The following is a 23,241-nucleotide window of genomic DNA, read 5'->3' on the forward strand; positions in this document are numbered from 1 at the left end:
CGGAAAAACTTTGGTTCTTACTTTGACTTAGACACGAAACAAATGACCACATCCGAAAGATGGAATGCCATACTTAGTGGAAATAATAATAAATACACATTCACAATTGTTCTCTTTCTAACGTCTATCCTCGACCTCAATCGAAGAAAAACTTAAACATGACGACACTTTTTATTCCTGCCTCTTTATAAAAATCGCAATGATGTAAAAGTTTATTATTAAACTAAAACATCTAAAAAAAAAAAAAAAAAAAAAAAAAATTACGACCTTTTTTGGAATTGCAGCCATCCATTTTGCAATAGGTGTTGACCATTTGAAGTTTTTCAAACACAACCACCACCAAACGGCTCTTTTCAGAGCCACCACTTCCTCCCAGAGAAAAGTGCAATGGTTATGATAGGGCAGCACCCCAAAATTTTAGATGTCCGTGAACTGTCTGCGGACTTCTAAAAATGCACAGGGCCCTGCACTATTTATTTGTCACTTTTATTGTTGGACTATGAAAGGCGGCTCCGAGCTTTATTTTTGTTTCATTTTTTTGCCGTTTTATATTTACACACGACACACCAGGAGAGGATGGGAAAGGAGGGTAAGGAAGGGACACCAACCACGGGGATAAGAAAGGGCAGATGGAAAGAGGTAGGGTGGGGCTTATTTAGGTAGTGGGCAGACCTTCTCATGCTCCTTGACGGTAGTCTCGAAAGCATTCCGAAGAGACTCCCACCTGCAGAGTACTGCGTCACAGTACATACACAATATTGTGATCCTCGAAAGGTAAGGGTCAACAGCATTGTGAATGGCCTGTGAGGCAGCTGGAGGGATGTGCTGTCCCACAGAAGTGTCTCTTGTGGTGACAGGAGCGGGAACAGAGGATGTGGTAGACAAACTCAACCTACTACGCTCATCACAAGGTACAACCTTGCGAACGGCCCCGACCTTAGGTGTCGCTTCATAGATGTCGTACCAAATCTGTACGAACCAGGCCTCCCACAACTCCACGCCATGTGGCACTGATTGCATGTGACCTTGTTCACACGCACTTTTGGCACTCCACCCTGAATGGTAAACAACCGCCACACCGAAGACTCAAGGCGAGTGCTGGTAGTAGGGACTTCCACTACCTCATCCTCTTCATCCTCACGCCTGTTCCCCTTTTCAGGCCCTTGGGGAGGTGGTGGGGGTGGGAGTGGTGCAGATGTAGCACCAGCTGGAGCAGCAAGAATAGATAGATAGATGCCAGTATAGTATAGGGAATTTTTAGTTTCAGACTGTTACTGGCCGAGATATATCAGTAAAGGAAAAAAGAGTGAGCCAGACATGTGATGTCATCAATGACATTTGTGATGTCATCTTTGATGTCCTGGGTGTTAGTCTTAGCAGTGCACAGTGGCGGCGCGAGTTATGGTTGCTTAGCTTACCATAACTGGCGAATTTCAGGGGGTTTTCGGTTTTACTTAGAACCATAACGTCCCTTTAAAGTTTTTTCACTGAATTTTATAGGTTTTTAGCAGCGCAACTTAACCAGAACATCCCTTTAACACATTTTTTTACTGAAAATAAACACTTCCCAGTGATTTTCTTTCCCCTCTTTGGTGCAGAACTGGAGGCAAGAAAAATGTGCCATGAAACAGACTACTCTTCCTTCAAAATCAGGATGCAAAAAAATAAGTAGCACTATCCTGTTTCATCTAGGCTGATATATAGGCAGATTATTGCAGATGAATTATAGACTGGCACAATGGACGAGCCGTCATGGTTGAAGGCCAACTTGGGGTTCCTGTTGAACTGGCAAGCCTTCTGACCATGGTTCGCAGACAGTGCAGCAAGCTTCTCAAGGTGGAATGGACAATCTCCAGGTCCGGATCCAACTCCACACCCTCCAAGTTTATCGCCCACCCCACCCGCAAATATTATGGGGAGAACCTGTACCATTGACAACTTCCAGGACCTCTTTGTGTGCTACAGTGAACAGATGTGTGGTGTGAATGGAGTCCTGAAGAGTAGGATCACAAGACTATCATACTGGCAGACTAAACCTGGAGACGGAGGGACAAATCCAATCTCAGCGTGTCCCTTCCTTAGTCTCGGCTACAGATCCGAGTTATCCCATCCAGACCTGTGCAAGAAACGTCCTTGAACATATTTTGGGTCAAATGATCTGCTAATATGTCAGAACAGAAATAGGCTTCCAGTCAGTGTAAGGTACATGGTGATGGAAAAAAAAGTAATTATTGTCCTTTTTCTCCTCCTTACACACCTTTGCTTGCGGTTGGAATCATTAATTCATGTGAAGATCAATAGGCTTTGTTATTGTCCTGCACTATGGCCAATAACACTAACCTTTTAGCTATGATTCATCAGTATCAATACCCCTGTATACCATTATTATACAGGCATGTCAAGTTGTGTATTCAAAATGTCTCTATAGCCCTGTACAGTGTATATACACACCACATTTTTTGTTCCCCCAGCCTGTATTTTCTTAAATGTTATATTGTGTAATATAATACGAGCAAGTTGTCTGAAATGCATTGGAAAACCTTTAGTCGAAATTTAACACAGAGGGAAAATTGACAGACAATATCCGTAAGAAATACTGGCAATGGATCAGCAACACTTGCCAATATACTATGTGCCCATGCCTAGTATTCCACATGCAAGAGGAAGAGGTTTGTGTTCCTTCTGAAATCCACAAGAACGGTCCGGACTTAAAACAAGTTGACATATGTTTGAGATAGGTATGGTTGTTATTTTTTTCTTTATGTATGAAGAAAAATACATCTGGTTACGGATGCAACATCCGTCATTTCAGTTGTAGTAGTAAGATCAGTGAAATGGGACAACATTAAAAAATAAATCACAACCAACCCAGCAGGCTACTTGTTGCACACACTATTACACCAAATACTTACCAAAAGGGGCATTTACAATGGATGGACATGGACAAAAAGCAATATAAAAAGAAAATACATATAACAAGGATCAGAAAACTTTCTGTAATTGTGATTGAGCAATTTACTGAGCACCTCCCATCCGACTTGGTGCTACAAGACACTTGTAAATATATACACAGACACACACACATTTCAACAGTGTTGTCCTCAATTGCATGTATAATCCAAACAAAGAGTAATGTTGGATTATAATGGAAGATATTGATGGCATTACTGCGATTCAATCATTACAATGTTAGTGCTTCATGGACAACGAAAGAGCGCAATTAACTGCTATGTGCTTGTTGCAAAAAGTTAAAATGTAACTTCCCTCCACTGCTCCTCATCCAACGCCTCTCATGCTCAGAGATGTTTTGCTGATGAAATGCACAGGGTAGATACAATCAGAGGCTGAGCTACTGTCTCTGGAGTGGGAGAGCTCCTTTCCCCTCACCCCCAACATCAGCTTGTTACCTTGCTTGAGAGCATGGGATGAGAAGCTGTACAGTGTTGCGCGTTCAAAACCTTTTATTTTCACAACAGTAATCAACAACTAAGGTAAACATTAAGCAGCATAAAAAGCAACAAATCATAAACTACTATTAAACAACTCATTAAAGAGAAAGAATAGAGATATACAAAGGAAAGAAAAGAGGAAGAAAAGGAAACAAGAAAACAAAAAAAGGGCAGAAATTCATACCGCAAATACAAGATTATCATAAGTACAATGTATATAACCATGAACAATGACAGATGACAGTAGTCTACAGATTCAGGGACACAATAATCCCAAATGAAAGTTCAAGACCATCCATAAACATCAAGAAAACATCTCCAAATATCACAGAATTGTCCAATTTCATCCTTGCATTTATAAATGGCTTTTTCATACATCGAGACAGTTAGAAGCTCCTCCACCCATTCATCAGTGTTAAGGAAGTACACATCTTCTGCCCTTGTTACGTTCCTCATCCAGTCCCTTGAAGAGACAGAGGTGCTGCATTATAAAACAGAAAAAACTCTTACTGCCCAGCCTTTCAAATGCTTCATATCCTGCCTAGTCCACTCAATTCGCTAGTGGCCAGTTGCAGTAGGGCAGTGGCGATGCTTGTAAGAATAACTCCACCGAAATTGTCATACATTTCCAAGAGAAGTGGTTGGTTATGAAGCCCTCAAAAGTTCAATATTCTGATAGCCTTGGATTGGAATACACCAGCAGTTATTCACCCTCTACCTTTATAAGGGGGTCAAATAAGGAAGAGGATACAAAGGTTGGATGGTTTTTTTAATTGTGTGGAAAAAAGTCCTTACTATTCCTTAGTCCTAAGAGGGTTTTCTCTGTCTCAAAACTAATACCGAAGGGGTCTATCAGAATGTCCGTCAATGTAAATTCCACCATCCTGTGTCGAAACCTACCTCTATCCCTCACACTATAAAACTAAAAGAGAAACTAACAAAAAGTTCCTTCTTTTAGGAGAACAGCTCCTTTCATCTAGGGAAATGTTCAAAAGATTGTCCTTTTGAATCCAAGTTGCCAGGGGAATGACTCCCTTCCCCTAGCTTGCGGGTTTCAACCAGTCCTTGGACAACGTTGGCTCCAGGGGAATGGCTCTCTAGGAGTCAGGGGTAAGACACAGACACAAAAGCATTTTGTTGATTACTATATAGTTTTATTAACAGAAAAGAGGGTTCGAGAAAGACCTATCTCGCCCTATCACTATGAGAGATTTCCCTGGCTCAACAAAACAAACATTTCAATGTCAAAATGTCCAAAAGCAAAACGGTTCTCCATCCTGTGTCTGAAGTCCGAACCGGACCCTTACATTCCAATCCTAAAATAATGTGAAAAAGGGGTATAGTCTCTCAACCGGTAGAAGGTGGTTTCTTCCAAAGTACAACACAAAGTTCCAAAATGGTGCCAAAAAGAAAAAGTTCTACAAGTCTCATGAGGGGGCTCCCTTCCCCAGAGGTTTATCAGGATGATGTACTACTCAACATACTCATGAGGAGTTCCACTTTTTGCGGAGGTTCTTTGGCATTTTATATCTTCAAAATAATAATCCAGAGGAGGTGTTTCCCTTGGTTATTTTCCAATGTCCACAAATTTCCAATTCAGGGATATCCTTTCCTTCCCCTGGGGCTTCCTCAGCTCCTTAGAATTTACAAACAATTCCTTTCCTTAGGATTCTAGATCTCTAATCACAGGAGTAGGTTTCCCTCCCCTTGATATTTCCCAACCTCAAGGGATTTTCTGTTTCTCTGTTATTGTCCAATTTATTTAAGTTTCTCGCTCAGGGGGTATAGCTTGCTTCACCTAGAGCAGGAGTGCACAACTGATTTTGCCAGAGGGCTGCATATACCTTACATGCTGTATATAGTGGGCCGAAAAGTAAATGTGGAGGGGGGTGGGGGGGTCGGTAGGCTTTTTCAAGCCCCAATTTTTATTAAACACATGGAAAAGAATACATTTTTGAAGTGTAACAGTCTTTATTTGTATTTCAAACTTAAAATTTGTAGTACACATTTTCTATTCCACTTTTATCATTTCTTTGCAAAGGACATGTTGGCACTAGAAAACATATGCAAATCATACAGGACGAAAGACTGCTCTGAAACATTTCACAAGTTATGTTGCTTTAGATTTGCAAGGCACAAGCTCTACCATTTTGCACAGCATCTGGCACAGCTGCAAGTGAGAAATGAACCACGAGTATGGAGAAGTGCAGTTTCTTTTTAAGTGGGAAATTAAGTGAACCAGACATACTTGATCAGTGAGAAACATTGTAATGTTTCTCGGCTGTCAGTTTCTGGATCTCTGGCTCCGGTGATGTTGTTCCTACTCTCAGGATAGCATGGAGATGTGGGTCAGCGAGTCTTCTCCTTAGACTGGATTTTTGTAATTTCAATTGCGAAAGAACGTGCTCACAAAAGTAAGTACTGTCAAACATGGACACCATCTTTAATGCTTCCCGGGACAGATTGGATAATTGAGTAGTGTTCAGAGAGTGGTAAAAGGCTAATAAAGGCATCTCTATCCGCTTATTGTTGAGGACACTACAGCACTGAAGTTCCATCACTTCCAGTTGAAGTTCAAGTGGCACATTGTCAACATCACAGCAGAGAACAGGTCTGCAAAAAGTTTAAAAGAGGAGCTCTGTAATTTAAATTGTGTGAAACGATTCTCAAAAACAATTTGCATTTCATTCAGGACCTTCACACGCCAATGACATCCTACATGCTTCTCATGGGGGAAAGCCTCTGCACATGTGGGGGAAGTGTACCAGCAACCCTTGCTCCAGTTCAGCTGTCAGAAGTCTTAAACCTGTATTTCAAAGGCACAAGCTGTCTCAAACAGATCAGATTAGATTTTGGCTTCCTTGCAACTTTAAATTTAAATCATTCAAATGGCTCATCAGGTCAGTCAGAAAAGCAAAGTCTGCTACCCAGTCAATATCTTGCATTACAGGAGTGACCATTCCCTTTTCATCAATGTATGCTTTGATTTCCGGTCGTAAAGCAAAGCATCTCTTCAGAATATTGCCACGACTAAACAAGCGAACATCAGTGTGATATAGGACAACACCATAATCCACCTTTGCCTCTTCTAAAAACGCCTGTAACAATATGCGATTTAAAAAGCGTGCACGGATAAAATCAACTGTTTTCACAATGAAGTCCTTGACGTTTGTGAATTTCCAATGTTTTGAACATAATGCTTCCTAATGTATGATGCAATGATAATTTTTTTAAATGCACAGCATTCTCACCCAAATGTCTTTTCAAGCAGCCAATAAAACCATTTCGTTCCCCAACCATGACTGGCGCCTCATCAGTGGTCACGCCTACCAGATTATCCTATGGCAAATTTAAATTGATGACTTTTCAAAAGGCATTAAAAAGGTGAACACCAGTAGGTCTGCCATGCAAAGATACCAGGGAAGCAAGTTCTTGAAATACTTGGAATTGGTTATTGCCCCCACAAATGAAAATTAAGAGCTGGGCGGTGTCACTCGACTGTGGGCTCTAATCAAGTGCCTCTGAAAAGAATTTTATGTCCTTGCATTCCATTTTCAGTTGGCTCCAACAATGGTCCGCCATATCTACAAAACACTGCGGAAGTCTCTTTTTTCCGTAACACACTGCCTCGCAAATCTCCATAAGGCAGCCTTTTACAAAATCCCCATCTGTGAAAGGCTGTGCAGACCAAGCAATAAGCTGAACTAGCTAAGGTGGCACTTTTAGATTCTTTTCTGTTAACCTTGTTGATTGCTCAGTTGTGTTTTTAGCTCCTGCACTTTCATTCTTGTGAATGTTTTGTTTCACGATGCCGGTGGATATTCTATTCCTTGGGGACTGCAATTCGCTCGAAGCAAATAAAGCATGAGTACATATTAGGATTGACTCAATGGAAAAAACTTCAGTCCACTGAACCTTAAACTGACGGTGCTCCTGGTCAATTATTCTTTTTTTAACAGCACTGGACATTGGCAAGGACATCTTTGGAGCACAAACAGTGATTCAATGCACCCTGTGTACCGAGATGGAGTACCAACGGTAAATGGTAGGTTCAATGGTACTTCGAGAAGATAGGAACTCCACTGCTATGTGCCCACTACGACGGTCCAAGTCTAGAGTACATATACTTTTTAGACAAACATAGAAGCGACAAGAGACAAGATCAGATCAAGCTCTCGGTCATACCTTTACATGCACTTATTAATTAGATACGCACTTCAAGAATAGTGGGCTGCATAGCATAACAAACGTCTATGTAACAGAATAGGGTTGTGAATGCAGGGAGTGCCTGGCCCTACTACAGTAGCCATTTGCAATTTTGCAGTGGCAGAGCTCTGCCGTAGAAATGTCACCTTTGAAACAAATATTGTTCCAGATCACAAAATGTAGAAACCTGTTCATGTGCATTGTTGAAAGCTCCTACTTTTGAGTGAAGTATTGTCAGGATTCCCTTCTGGTATCGTGGTCCAAACTAAATTGTCTTCCGATAACAGATCCTCCCACTCTTCACCTGATTTCGGTGAACTGAAGGACGGGGTATTCTTCCTTCTGAAGTTCTTTTTGTGGTGCAAGCATGGTCGATCACGGGAGGCCGCCACTGTGACCCCCTCACGTAACAAGCAGTCCAGTGAAAGGACTCCCAGGAACGCCGAAAGTGGAAAAAGCCGTAACGGCAGAAAAAAAACCCTAGATGGTAGCGGCGGGTAGGATTCTCCAAGGCAATCCAAGGCGTGGACCACAAGTAAGACCCAGACAGAGACGGGATGCCCAGCAGGTAAGATCCAAACAGAGGCGGGATGTCGAGCAGGAAGATCCAAACAGAGACGGGAAGCCCAGCAGGAAAGACGCAATCCGGTGTGCGAAGGCACAGAGGAAAAACAGGAGCTGAGGAAGAGAAAGCCAGGCGAAGCGAGAGAAGCGGAGGAAGCAGGAGAAAGGAGAAAGAGACCAGAAAGAAGAGAAGGGGCTGGAGGCAAATGGGGGAAAGGGGAAGAGAGAAAAGAAGGGCTCAGCGGAGCCAAGGGGAAAACCTGGGAGCGTTGAAACCAAAGAGAAAACTCACGTATGTTGAAACGCGCCGCGCGCCTGGACAGTCTGGGCTAAGTAACAGTGGCGGCGGCCATGATAGAAAAGACTAGACCGCTGGAGGACGTTCCGGGGAAGCATGACGGACGCTTCAATGGCGGCTACGACACCATCTGTTCCATAGCCTCCAAGGACGGGAACGCGTGACAAGTATTCTTTTGCAAAATTACAACTGCCATAAAATGTACATGCCCTGGAAAATGAGTGCTCAATATGGGAGGGCAGAGGCGGGGATTGTGGAGCAGCACTAGTAGCACCATTCTGTGTTAATGCGGCAAACTTACCCAGACAGTGAGCGTCTGCTTCAGAGATCTGGGTGCCACTTGGAGTTTGCAGGATGGAATGTAATCTTCAGCTGGAAGGAACAAGAGCGATCTGTCACACACCCAAGGGAAACCATGGTTGTCCAGTATACAGAAATGGATTACGGAGACTACTGGCCTCGATCGCCCTCTTAACACCTCTTGGCACCTGCTGCATAAGAGTACAGCTAGGGAGAAAGGGCATGTAAAGAGGGACACACAGCTTGTAGGGGTTTGGTTATTTGCCCACCCATTGACTGCCCATGGCCATACAACTCTATGGCCGTTCCCACCTAGTTTCTACCCCTCCCTACCCGAAACACCTCATGTGAACTCTTTCAGCTTGCTTTAATCAAGCATAACCAAACTGTGCACGCAAAGTACCTGACAGTGTTTTCTTTTTTTTTTTGTTAAAGCAGTCATCAGCGAGTTAATAATTTACTTGCAGCACTAAACCCGCTACTGGTGTAATACAAATGTCTTTACCAGGTTTCCCTTTGCACACCATTTTGCAAAATCTACCATCAATGGCCTGTTAATACCACTACGGCAGTGTGTGGCAAGTGCATTTACCATGCCTTCACAAAAGCCCAAACTGTTGGCATTGCAAATGCTTGCTTTGTTTATGTTTAGCAACTGCTTTTAAGTGCAAGTCACCATTTACATGTGATGTTCCTCTTCCACAATAAACGTTCTTTTAAAAATAAATAAGATGCGGCCCAAAAAAAAGTATCCATAAATAGACAGATAGCAAAGAGCTCTGCCAGAATGTCAAATATGTCAATGACAGCCATTGTTTGAGATCATACCATGCCATTATCCCATGCTGGATGTCCAACGCCTGCCTGAAGCTTAACCCCATGATAACTGAGTGGTCCAAGCTTTCAACCACATCACTGCACGCCCTGCATGTATTGCACTGGTTACCCATACAGAAAGAAATAAGGACACTGCTCTTCAAAGCACACTGAGGGACACCGATTACTCAGTCACTATTGGGCTCCATGTCCCTGTATTGCCAGTGATGCCCCATCAATATCGCTTTGCTTCACCCCAGCTTCTTTTCTACACTACCCAGCCCCCGACACAGAGAACTCTGGTACCAAATGTCCATTTATCTTGCTTAGCATGGATTTGGTCCTAAATGCCAGGCCACAGCTCCTGGGTCGGCCCTAGCCAAGGGATCCCTAGTTCTCCCAGAAACAATTAGACACCAGTAACCAGCTACAAAGGAAAATCAACTGCAATGATCTCCATGGCTGCTTAATAGATGTTCAAACACCTATAAATCACCAAATAAATCCAATAAAATCCAGCGGTGGACATGGACAAAATTTAAAGAGGGACCCCACAAGGGCTTGGGTGGGGTGGAGCGGGTGCAGCTCAGAGGAGGCAGAGCGGGCAGTTGGACTCTGCACAAAGGAAATGTTCAAAATAATAGTACTGTTAATGCAATGATTTGTTATACATTTAGGGATCCATAGTCCTGCTCTACAGTAGAAGACTATCAGGGTAGCTCAGCAGGTTGATAGAGCGTTGCTAAGATGTTATATATTCCAAATGTTCTTTTACTCGTATGACTTTTTGCATTCCTTATAAATAGAAAGTGCTATAAAATAGGTTTGGCTGGTAGCTTGCTTATATTCTGGCAGAGGTGGAGGTATGCATGCCCCTGTAGTGAAAATCAAAAGTTGCCACCCATGAACCCACAGTTTCATTTCCTAATAACAGCTGACAGCACAACAGAAGCATTTATTTGTGATTAACCAGTTTGATAAGCATATAACATCTTTATAAATATAACCTGGGATAAAACACAAAGCAGGGGGCATGCAAATTACAGAGTATGTGTGTGGTAGTCCAAAAGAAAACAAAGAAACACATTTCAAAGAAAACTAGTGAATGCAAGCAGCATTTTTGAGTTTGGAAATGACTTTTTGTTATGAAAGTGTAAAATGCACATTTGGAAAACATTAATTTGCCCAGCATGTAGAATGTGTGCTTTCAGCAGTGATGGACCCCGTCTCAGAGATATTCATGGCCCATTGACTCAAGTGGTGTCCCTTTCAGGACATAAGGAAAGTGGGCCGAGCTAACAGAGCCAGGAAACACGTAAGGGATTGCTGGGGAAAGGAGCAAAGCACTGATTAGGTCACCGAGCTCCCAACTTCCCTCAGCGAATCTGGGGGCTCAATAAAGCAAGGTCAGGGCTGAGGCAGGTCGGGTCTAAGATCCGGCTAGACATCTTATGCCAGATGCTGCAAGGCATTTCAGCCTTACCTCGCCAGCCGCACTAGAAGTCGTCTGCCCTGCCAGCAGCAGCTCGTCCGCCCTCTAGCTCGCCCCCAAGTCCAAATGCTGGTCCATGGGCCTGTTTCTTGCCTGGGGTGAAATCCGGCATAAGATGTCTGGCCAGATCTCGGACCAGTGAGGGCAAGCTGCCATGTGGCTACCCCCACACCCGGCTGTCAGCCAAAATTAATGTTAATTTGTATTTGGACTTACCGGGCGGATGAGCTGCTGCTGGCATGGCGGACTTCTAGTGCGGCTGGCGAGGCAAGGCTGAAATGCCTTCCAGCATCAAGCCTCATTGGCCACATCATCCGCACTGCTGCCCCCCCCCCTTGGTGCAGCACACACACGCACTGCGTGACTCGCAAGAGTCACGTAGTGTGTGTGCACTGAGACAATGAGGGGCAGTCTTTTTCCCCCGGCCTGGCAAGGGAAACAAAGGCTTTAATGGAAGGCGACCGTTGCTGCTTGCAGGCCGCATTCCATTAGGAAAGTCTTTAACCCTGCCGGGCCACATCCAGCAACATGCCGGGCCGCACTAGCCCGCGGGCCGTATGTTGTGCACCCGTGACTTAGAGTATGTACAATCTTAAGAGGTCACTCTCCCTTTTCTCACAGTACATTTCACATTGCCTGGTGTACTCTCCTACCAAGCTTTCACAACTCTTACTTTGCCTGTTCACTTTTCTCCTATGCCCGGTAGACTTTGCTGCCTGGGCTTCTTTGTATAGCTGTACCAAAGGAGTATGAGTCTTCCCTTGTTCCTTTACAATGTTGTCTCTATTTGGGTACAAGTCCCAGACTCGCCACACGTTGCCTGGTATACTCGCCTGCCAGGACTTCAACATGTGTGAGTTTCGCTCAATTATTGCTCAATTATCCATGGGGTCTTCAACCCTCTTCACTGGTTGCCTTTCTTAATACTTCAGCATTCCCATTCCCTTGCTTGGGTTTGTTTTCAAACTGCTTCTGTGTAATGCGGTCTACGCTATGTAGCGTCCCGCTTTCCCTGCTTGGGCTGACTGGTCTCTTGAGGCGGCTTCGACATTCTCTGCGGTCCTCGCTTCCTTTGCCAGGGAGCCTTGTCTTGCTGACGCCATCATGTCAGCTCTTTGGTACCTGCTTCACTGTGGCCTACTCGTAGCCTGTCCTGCTGCAGGCTCTCGGACATTGTACCTGCCTTCCAGTCTCTTGCAATGGCGGCAACAGCCTCTGGCAGTCTGCTCCCTTCTCCAGCTGTCATCTGCTTCATTCCCTGACCCGCGTCAGGTAAATGGGAACTGCTTACCTTGATCTCCATCTTCTTAGCAGCGCCAGTCTTTTGAATGTCCCGGCACCTATCAAATACTTCCAACGGCTAGAGCATATCTCTAGTTCAGTGCTCTGCATTACTCCTGCAATCTTTATCCTCTCAGTCTTTGCATAAGGAGAATCAAAAAAAGCCACATAGTCAGTAATGAGTGGGGGAACACGTTCTATGTCGCAATATGCAATACAGGTTCGGCGAATTTAAAGAGCGTGTGTCGTAGGGTGAGTGGAAAGGGGGATACCAGGTCCCTGCCAGTGAGTCTCATTCCCTCCAATGAAGGTCATCTCCCCACATATGGTACTCCCATGGCAACCCTCCCCCCCACCAGGGTCAGGATCAGGTAGCGGCTGCATTTCCCTGGCCATATGGGAAGAGAGGGAGTGGTGACATCACTAGATCACCACATGCTCCATTCCCCTGGGGTGGTTTCTTATTTTCTTCAATAGAACCAGGGGGAATGACTCCCGTCCCCTGACACTTTGAGTTTAGGACTCAGCTCAGGACCAAGAGAATGCCTCCCTTCCATTGGTATGCTTTGGCATAGTTCACCACAAGGCCAGGAGGAATGACTCTTCCCCTGGTGTCTTTATCAGAACTCCTGATGTGGTACCAATAGAATGGCTTCTCCTCCTGGTATGGCTTGATGCATTTCTTTCTGAATGCTTTCAACTTCACGCACACTTTTCAACTTTGACTTGTTCTCAACAAGTCCCAAATCTTGTCACGGTCCCAGACCCTTCTCTGGGGGTCAGCGTTTATTTTCCTTTCTCCTACTCTAACAAGGAATATTTCCTCTGTTTAGAGCCAAACCCTTTTCTGGTGTCCAGTGTGCTTATGCACACCACTGGGACGAGGAAGCGTTCCCCCAGATGCTTTCTGCATCAGCCGTTCCCTTTGTGTCCCCGCTGGGCCTCCCTTGTCCCCGTCTCCCCTCCCACCCATTACCTTCATGCGGGGTCAGGCACTGCTCTGGTTCCTCCAAGGAGGGGCTTTCCACTCTGCTTCGTCCAGGCGCCTTCTCCTTCGGTCGGCAGGCAGGCTGCACGGCTTTCTCACAATTTGCTGTCTCTGTGGGACCCGTCAGTCCACCTGTCCAAAGTTACGTCACTGCTCTTCTCTCCACGTCAGGTAGAGGGGTCTGTTCCTGCAGAGTCCTTGGTTGACCCTTGCAGCATCTTGCCGGCGTCCGCTGCTCTGCCTGCTTCCGTCAGGATTCGAAATCTCCTGGGTTCCACCCTCCTCGAAGACAACCCAAACTCCATCTTCAGTTTTCTTTATGTAGGACTGGTCCCACCTCTGCCCATCATCAACACCTGCAGTCCATGATCGTGGGGCAGACTCCTTCAAGATTCCTGTGAACCACCTTGTCGCAGTACTTGAGGCTGTAATCTTCATCCTCGTCTTAGTACTTCCTACTTGGCTGGTTTCATCACTAGGACAATAATACACATGTTTAATCTCTAAGGAAGGATTAGAGATGAAACGTAGGACAAGGGAATGTGTGTGGTTGATGGGCCTTCTAGGGCTGCACCCGAGGTGGTTTCCCTTCTCCCCAGCGGGGGAAGTTTCTCCCAATGAGGTCCTCCCGTATTACATCACCCACCAGGGTGACTATTTGGTAGCCGCCTCACTTCCCTAGCCTCATGAGAAGGGGCCCTTGGGGAGAAGTGACGACACATTGCAAAGTGTCACACTTGTTATTGCCCCTTTCCTATGGCTCGGACCAGTACGCCAAAGGTGGGTAATTAACATCCTGTATAGTTCCCTCCACATGGCTACATTGTAAACATTATTTAATGGTCAGTCAAGAAAAGGGAAAACATTGTTAATTCACTCCCAATGTTTAGAAATGTTCTTGAAAGAGCTTCATTAATGGAATTGGTAAATTTAATAACATTTCAAATGTGTTCCAGAAACAATGTACCTGATCTAATAAGGGCGCCTGGAATCATTTTACATACAATTTAAGCATGCAACCACAAATGAACCAGGACAGTAATGTTGCTGGGGGAGAAACTGCAATGTATTTAATGTGTTATAATCAATTGCAGGTACACAATGCTTGCTGAGATGCCTTCCTCCCAATTGTGCCAGGTTACTCAGTGCGTTTTTAGCAGTTTCTTTTGTCTTTCTGACTTTATTTGTGTTAAAACAAACAATTGGCTTCCCAGAATCGACTGGAGTAGACTAATGAAAATCATTTAAGAACAAAATTGTCAATCTTCACAATAGCAGAAAGAATTGGAGTTAATCACAGATTTTTTAGATCTAACGAGTTTAACACAATGGGCTTTTTAGGTGTCTTTTCTAGGCGATTTCCTTCTATTGGAGGACACCGATTCCAGTAACAGTAGAGGATGTCCAAGATCCAACAAGGAGTAGAGTAGCACTATTGCTATATATTGAGATCATTTCCACACTAAGGAACCACGAGGATGGCGATATGATATGGCAATTATAACGCGCCTATACACAAGTGTTTCAAGGCGCGACGAGACAAGGGAGGGAAGACAAAGACAGCGATCCTACTAGGCCAGGTGAAATTGAGATTGCGCAAGTGCAGGGAAGGAGGGGGAAGGAAAAAGTGCAAGGGGAAAGGTGTACATATGATAACAGTAAAAATAAATAGTTAGACAATAAATAAAAGTGTGGCCAGCTGGTGGCAAGTAAAAGGGTAAGTGCAGACTTCAGGAGTGAAGTGCAAATAGGGACTATTTCTGTATCCCTACAGCCCCTGAGTGCATGGGTTGCCAGGGGCCAGTACAGGTGTGCAACAGGCAGGGGAGGGCACCTTGGTTTGACATGAGAGGGTAGCCAGGTGACCAGTGCAGTTTCAGATTCAGCCAGGAGATCAGCAGGGGAGAGGAGGAGAGAAAGCAGAAGCAAAGAGGAAGATCTTGAGGTACTTCCAGAACCGGAGATGGTTCTCCTCAAGTTTAGAGAGGCAGGGAGGCTGTTCCAGAGACAGGCCCCCGCAGAAGAAAGATCTACCACCAACTCGCTGCTTAGAGAATCGACTGACCCTGAGGGAGTTAGAGGTGGATGAGTGAAGAGCTTGAGAAGGAAGATACTTAGGAAGAGAGAGTTGAAGGTATTGAAGTCCCAAGCCCCAGAAGGCCTTGAGGACAATGCAGAGGGTTTTGAACTTAATCCTCGCCGCCGCTGGTAGCCAGTGCAGAGATATCAGTCCTGGAGAGATACGATCCCTGGGCTTGAGGCCAAGGACAAGTCTCGCAGTCCTGTTTTGAATGAGTTGCAGGGGGTGGAGAGTAGAGGCAGGCAGATTAAGAAAGAGGCTGTTGCAGTAATCCAGCCTTGAGAGACCTAGAGCTCTGGTGACAATGAGCTTCTGCTGGAAGGAGAGGAAAGGAAGAATACCTCGAGAGGAAAGGAAGAATACCTCGGAGGAGGTGCAGTTGGTAGTGTGACTTCTTAGAGACGTCAGCGATTTGAGGAGAGAAGGAAAGAGTAGAGTTGAAGATGACCAAGGTTTTTACCCTCACAGGAGGGAGCAGGAAGAGGGACAAGAGAGGACGGCCAGAGAGTGACAGGAAAGGAGGGAGCAGGTGTGCCGATGAGGAGAATCTCGGTCTTACTGGCATTAAGGCAGAGATCATTGGCGGCACACCACTCCTGGATGGCAGACAGACAGTCAGAGATAAAAGAAGGAGAGGAGGTGGCGGCAGGGAGCCTGAAAATGAGTTGGTGTCGTCCGCATAGCACTGAAAGTTGGGGCAGAGAGCGGCAATGCAGTGGGCAAGAAGTGCCAGGTATTGGTTGAACGACCAGGGAGAGAGGTTAGACCCCTGGGGAACACCACGGGTACAGCGTGAGATAGAGGTGAGGAAGTACCCAAGTTGGACCTGGGAGGATTGTTCGGAGAGGAAGGAGGTCAGTCAGGCCAGGTCCTGATCGGTGATACCCAGGTTATCACAGAGGCGGTTGAGCAGGATGGCATGGTTGACCATGTCAAAGGCAGAAGAGAGCTCAAGTAAGATGAGGACACAGGGGGTGTTGGAATCGAGGTTGGAGAGCAGGTCTTCACGGATGTTCAGGAGAGCAGTTTCCGTGCTTCTGGCAGCTCTGAAGCCAGACTGATGGTCATGGAAACAACCAACAGATTCTGTGTGAAGATTAAGCTAGGAGATGCCCAGCTTTTCCACGAGTTTGCCCAGGAAGGGAGTGATGGCGATTGGACGATAGTAAAGCCTGGCAGGGAGGGTCAGTGGCAGGCACAATTAGGAGGGAGATATCCTGTGATATGAAACAAAGTTTATTACACTGCAATGTGGTAGTGTGGGATATATGTACCCACTCAGTACTCCCATCCATAACCAAGCTACATTTCAGCAGAAACAACGAAATGGCTGCGCTGGCTCCTTTGAGCACCTCTGCCTCGCATCAAAACTGCATTTTGCAGCTACAAAAGGATGGCTGCACTCTTGTGCCAAACACCATTGGGCAAGATGGAAAAGGGAGCACCCTGAGAAAGGCCGCCAGGATGTGTTCTGGTGTGTATTAAAGTATGCGCTATAAGTAGCGCTGTTTGATGGCCTGCCCTGCTGTCATGATGCCTACCCCCGGAGCACCAGGCCAGGCCCAGCACCCCCGGGAGCAGGCATCATGCCACCGGGTAAAAGCCCAGCGGCCCCTTATAGGGGCTCTTTGGACTCTGTCCTGGCGCCGTTGGCACCAGGCTCATGTTGGACATCAGTCCTGGCGCCATAGGCGCCAGGCTCATAAAGGAAGGTGTTTTGTGCACTTACCTGATGCAAGATTCAGGCCTCCCTGAGACCTGAAAGGGACTATTTTTTCATTGGGACTATTTTGCCACTCGGGCGTGGCCAGGGAAGGAGACTTACCGGGAACTACTTTGGGGGCTATTTAAGCCACGCCCAGACAGTAGCTCACGCTTCGCGTTGTTCTGCATCCAAGCAGCTGAACGCTCACCGTGTCTGCTCCTGCATCTGGTCTCCAGCCACGCCCGCCTCGATCCTAGAACACCTGTAAGGAAAGACGAGAAGAGAAAGGTGAAAACCAAGAATTTTATCAAACTTCTTACCTGCATCCGGAACCTTCACGCCAGCGTTCCTGAGAAAAGACTCATTTAAAAGCACTGCGTTGCTCGCTGCAGCGCCGCGCTTCACTCACCTGTCCTCGGGAGTTCTTCTGGCTCCACCGCGACTGTCTGCACCGGTCGCCACATCTCTGCGCCTAGGGGAGAGAAGAAGAGACAAAAGGTGAGCAGAAGGAACATATGAGGAAAGCCTAATTTTCCGCCATAACACTTACCGGTCTTCTGTTGGTGGAGCATTCCTCATTTCGGGTCGGCACATCTTTGTTGGCAGGTACCGCACCCCGGCCCCTAAGGGGAAAGGACAAAAGACATTACTGGAGGAATATAAAGACATTAAGAGTTTAACATCAGCAATTCAATCCCTCAACGCATCGCCTTCATTCTGCACCTGAAATAAAGGACAGATCACAGGTTAGGAAGGCAACAGAAAAGGAGGCTCTACACTTGAACTTTTGTAATCTTCATACTTACGGCGTTCCGCTCGGAAAAGTCAAGTGGATTTTGCCAACGCCATTCTGAAAACCAGTGAAGTAACTGGACAAACACGCGCCCCTGCACCAGAAGCAGGATGGAGAGTTCATCCTTTCAAATCATAAGGTGAGCTTCAACCGGGGATTTCGGAGGAAGTTAGAGAAGAACGAAGGGGGGAAGGGGGGGAGCAAGCACACTATTCTGCAGACTGTTAATCCCCTTTCTCATCTGCAGAAGGATATTCCTACGGGCCAGACAAGCAAGATTTGAGGGTCCTGTTCAGTCGGTATTCCGAGTTCTGCGCATCACGCTCGAAGAGGCCACAGCAACCCAGACTAGACTAGCGCCTCCGTGGGAGTCAGGTGAGCGTTACACCTGCTGCCCTACGTGCTCAAGACGATTGGATTGCCTGACTTTGTTGGCCCCGCCCCCCGAACCTGGAAGTGTACACAATCTGCTTCCTGCGCGCATTTGTGCGCGCGCATTAAGTACGCGCTATAAGTAGTGCTGTTTGATGGCCTGCCCTGCAAGACGCTTGGATTGCCTGACTTTGGTATACATTTCACTATACCTCCACCATTGACATTTACTCACTTATAAGTATATATTACTTATATATCTTGTCTTTTTCTTATTATATAGTTGGCCCCGCCCCCGAACCCGGAAGTGTACATAATCTGCTTCCTGCGCGCATCTGCGCACATGCATTAGGTACGCGCTAGAAGTAGCGCTGTTTGCTGTTAGCTCGTAGCTCCTAACTTCTTTACACCAGGTAACGGGGACGTAACCCTCTATTTTTTTTTGTTTATTTTGCATAACTCACTGCTCTGTTTGGTTATTATTCTGCTCCAATCCTTAATCCCTTTTTTCCTGCACTGTTATTGTTCAATTTACATGCTATCTCCTGTCGCATTTAATCTGATTCATATACAAGGGCTTTTTGTCTGAGAAGGACCTATTATAAACCTCACATCTCCAACTAGGTTATACTAATCATCTTCACAAAAAAACAGTAACGTTGCTTCTTCACATCAGCAATTATGGCTAGTGGTCTGAGAAGCATGAAACCTAAGTTGGATACTTCCCACTTGTTTTCTGCAACAAGTGTTTTCTGCAACGATTATTGACTCCCTAATATGCCATGGGAAAACCTCATATCGAGCCATCCCCCGTAGAAGCTCAGGTGTCATGTCTGCCTAAAGAAGATATGCCGGCTTTCCTCAATGCTTCCCACGCCGCGCAAGTCCACGCTCAAAGTAGTCCTCACATTCCAACTCACATCCCAGCTCTTGCATCCTCAGACTCTCTTGCACCAACTGGTTCGATGAGCCCCGAAATACACAAAGCTATTGATGACTTCAGAAGCTGCTCGGAGTCACCCTTGGCGCTTGAAACTGACAAAAGGCAATTTGAGATAACTATGGAGAAAATGGAAGCTCTAGACCAAGCGGTATGTCGTTCCATTGGCACGCTAACCCCAGTTGTATTTAATTCAGTAAAGAAGCGCATGTCTTTCCATTCACATCTACCCAAGCCTTCCAAAAGTCTCATGGACGTGAGCATTGAATTTGTCGATGATATCAATAAAGAACGCCCTCCATCTCAAATCTCCTACTCTCCGGATTACAAAGATATGCATGCTAAAACCTTCCAATCACAACCCCCTGCTGATGTCAGCCAAACAGAAGACCCGATGCCTCATTCTACAAACACCTTCCCGGTGATCATTCGAATCCTAGAATTCTTGGACAAAGGCCACGATCTGACCCATCTTGAGTTAAAGGAGACTAAAGCAATGCTCTCACATACGTCTTCAAAAATGGACCGTATTGAAGGGTTCATTATGGCTGCTGAAACATTAAATAATCTTAGAGAAGATCTGGGTTCAGAACACAAACCTACGCCTCAGCCAAACTCTAAAAACAAAAATATCCAATGTTGCCTCGAAACAACTTCTATGTCCCCTCCAATCTCAGGGGCACCGTGAAGCCCCTTGTGTGCGATTGCCAAAATGAGTTACACGACCTAAAATCAGCAATGGAAAAAATGTATACCATCTATGCGCCGAATCCTAGTCACTCTAACAATTGTCCTGATAGCCCGGCCGAACTGATTAAAGCACTCGAACAAATGAAGACGGATGCGAACGATCAACCGGCAATCAAAGAAAATACTGGTTTTATGTCTCGGAGAGCCAAAATAATTGCACCAAAGAGCTATTAAAAGGTATGCCAAAAGGCGTAAGGAAGCCCTGTCAAATGTCCGAATCGGCAAAAGAAGATAGCCGACTCTTCTATGGCCACCAACAATGGAACCACATCTGATGAAGACCATATCGACTTACAACAACTCACAAAGGAAAGCCAAGAAGCTCTAATCCCGGCGATAAACACTAGCTCTAACTTACCTCAAAATGTAAGTAACATCAAACAAACTCCTAAGCTGAATGACAAGTCGAAATCGGCTAAACACATTGTCCTGGCTGAGCTGGACACCAGGCAATCGGAAATTGATCACTCAGACCACATTGAAAAGATAATACCAACAAGAGCAGGAAATTAAAAAAAAATCACTTCGATGACAAAAATTCAGCCACCACTCTCAAAGTCACCACACAAGCAGTCAACGGCACAACCAAATGGAACCAAAACGAATCTAGCCAATTATTTGCAAACATGTGGCAGAAGCCGCACTACCCATCTCGAGGACATATCACCTCTAGATACATCTGCTGCCCTAACGGAAAAAACATATAGCGAAGCTTGCTTAAATGAACCAACTCGCTCATCAGTTACTCAAAAAAAAAAAACTGATCCCCCCAGCGGGCCCCGCCCGATGATAATAACCAATGGACGGGGCAAGGAATGCACCTTAACTGCTTTGTCTTTCGCAGAACCAATTTCTGCGCCTTCAAGTTCTCAGGAAATGCCCAGCGTCAATGTACTTGATGATCACAATCGCATATCGGTAAATGGCCCTGCTTTATGCAAATCTTTTCCAGAAGCACATAACACTGTGGTGCTAAATTACCATGACATCCTCGAGACTTTGTGAAAAGAATTTCATGGGGGATCTTGGAAAGCTATATCAGATAAGAAATTAATCTCCAACATGACCTGTTCTGAAACAACGGCGACCTCCTCTTCTAATACCTCGGACACTCAAACAAAATCTTTGGATTACGTTACTGACAGGAATAAAGAAACTATTGTAGAAAAGCACCACCTACTAGGATTCAAAGGAAATCGCGAAGTTCTTGGGAAAAAAATCGCATCAATCGTGCATTCCTCTTAACACTTTTTACTCGAATTCCTCAACTGCGAATGTTCAAAACAGAAGACATTCTCAGAGTTTCATTATCAACTGAAAACAACTATCGCGCTGTGTGTTACTTGACCTCCGAAGCTGCCTTGGAATTTTTATGATTCAATAGGGAAGGAATTAAAGAGGAAGGTCTCTCCCTAAATTCTATTCTAAATGAACAGGAAGCAAAGAATTTTATTCAGCACAAATGTCCGCAAGATGTCACTCTCCAATCGCATTCAACCTTGATTAGGAATCTCAACAATGAGGAAAACGGAATCATCAATGAACTATTAAATAAAGTGGGCATTTCTCAAGGCCTTCCGTGGCTAGCTCCCATGCTCAATGCGATCCTAAAACCAAAGGATTCTGCCACGATATCGTAGCCGTCCACAAATACCGATCTCACCTTTCAGTCTTGGAACTCTTGTGGCTATGTCAATCTTATGAAATCGCTCTCAACCCTGGATTCTCTCAATCGTCCTGCAATATTGCTGATACAAGAAACAATGAAAACCTCCTCTCTTACGTTGCCTCTTTCTCCACACCAGCCATAAGATCCTCGTCTGGCCGACCATCTGGAGGCGTCTTGATAGCAGTAGATAACGCCCTAATGTTTAGCTCCAAAATCATCTGGAAAACACACAATGTATTAGCAATATTACTAACTACAATCACTAATAAATATCGCCACCTTATCGTAATTACGATTTATTGGAAACCTGCGAATACTCCAATCGAAGAGATGATTGACACAGTCGAGTCCTGCCTAGAACTTACTACCCATGAATACCAAGATGCTGAAATAATTCTAGGCAGTGACTTCAACTGTGACTGCAGAACAAATGAAGAATTAAGGGGCTCAAAAATCAATCTATTATGTAAACGCAGAGGTGCAACATGGAGGAATTTCCTAAGGCTTTGGGACTTAGCTATTATTGCACCAAATCAAAAATCTATTTGGACCACATGGTCAAGAGATTCAAAATCAACGATCGACTTCTTATTTACGTCTCAAAACTGGCTTCTAATATCATCCCTGTTAAGAATCAAAACGATTACCTATGCCTATTCGACTATGCCCAACTATTGGGCAAGGTGAAACTCAACTGTCCCTTATTGGCAGTTGACTACTCTACTGCCTTAACTGAAATTGATCGTCCATCAATTTCTCTTAGATGGAGTCAAGGCCTATGTAAACGTTTCGTACAACATGTAACGCAGGCCATTGCCAATTAAAACATCATTAAGGGAACGTCCACATGTGAACTTGAGAAAATATATGCTGAAGTCATATGTGTCACCTTAAGATCATTTGGCAAGAAAGCCCCTACCTCTACACATTTCCATCCCTTTGACCCCCTGTGCAAGGCACGGAAACGTGAAAAAAACAAGGCACTCAGACATCTGAGCAAACTAGAACTGTCTCATGAAAGAGAACTTATACAGCGGAACCGCATCTCGTTCACTTACAAACAAAATTTAAAGCATACAAGAACATTAAGATACAATGAGTCGAATTGTAAACTCATTAGGGCGATAATTGAACATGATATGCGGACTATCTGGCGAACAATCAAGAGCAATTGCAATCAAGTATTATCATCACCGTCCAATTCTACAGCAGAATCTACTTGGATCACTTACATCTCACAAACATTTCAGATCCCTCTTAAATTCCGGAATCTATCTCCCAGTTCTTTGTCATATCACGACCTGCCGCGTCTGAACTGGACAGCTGCATATCTGAAGTGGGCCATTACTAAACTTAATTATTCTAAATCAGCTGGTCCTGATGGCTTTCCGCCCTGTCTGTACAAAACCGATCCAGATTTATGGGCCAAGATTCTAAAAGTTAAATTTCAGGCCATTTTAAATAAGGGCTTTGTGCCGGCCTCCTGGCTATCGGCTAACATTATACCGATATACAAAAAAGGTGACCCCGCACTGCCC

General features: G+C 45.1%; 1 protein-coding gene across 3 annotated transcripts in view; it reads right to left on the reverse strand.

The window, feature by feature from the left end:
- The window catches only part of SLC38A9 (solute carrier family 38 member 9), a 1,177,634-nt gene that overhangs the window by 1,057,183 nt on the left and 97,210 nt on the right, over positions 1–23,241 (reverse strand). Inside the window, exon 2 of one of the 3 annotated variants that reach the window (XM_069627285.1) lies at positions 8,819–8,889. The exons of the other annotated variants lie outside the window; for them this stretch is intronic. The gene's annotated coding sequence lies outside the window, so the exon portion shown is untranslated. The remainder of the gene's footprint in view (positions 1–8,818; positions 8,890–23,241) is intronic. 3 annotated transcript variants of the gene reach the window in all.

This window comes from Ambystoma mexicanum, chromosome 6p (genome assembly GCF_040938575.1).
Source record: "Ambystoma mexicanum isolate Mex_15411 chromosome 6p, UKY_AmexF1_1, whole genome shotgun sequence".
Lineage (NCBI taxonomy): Eukaryota > Metazoa > Chordata > Amphibia > Caudata > Ambystomatidae > Ambystoma > Ambystoma mexicanum.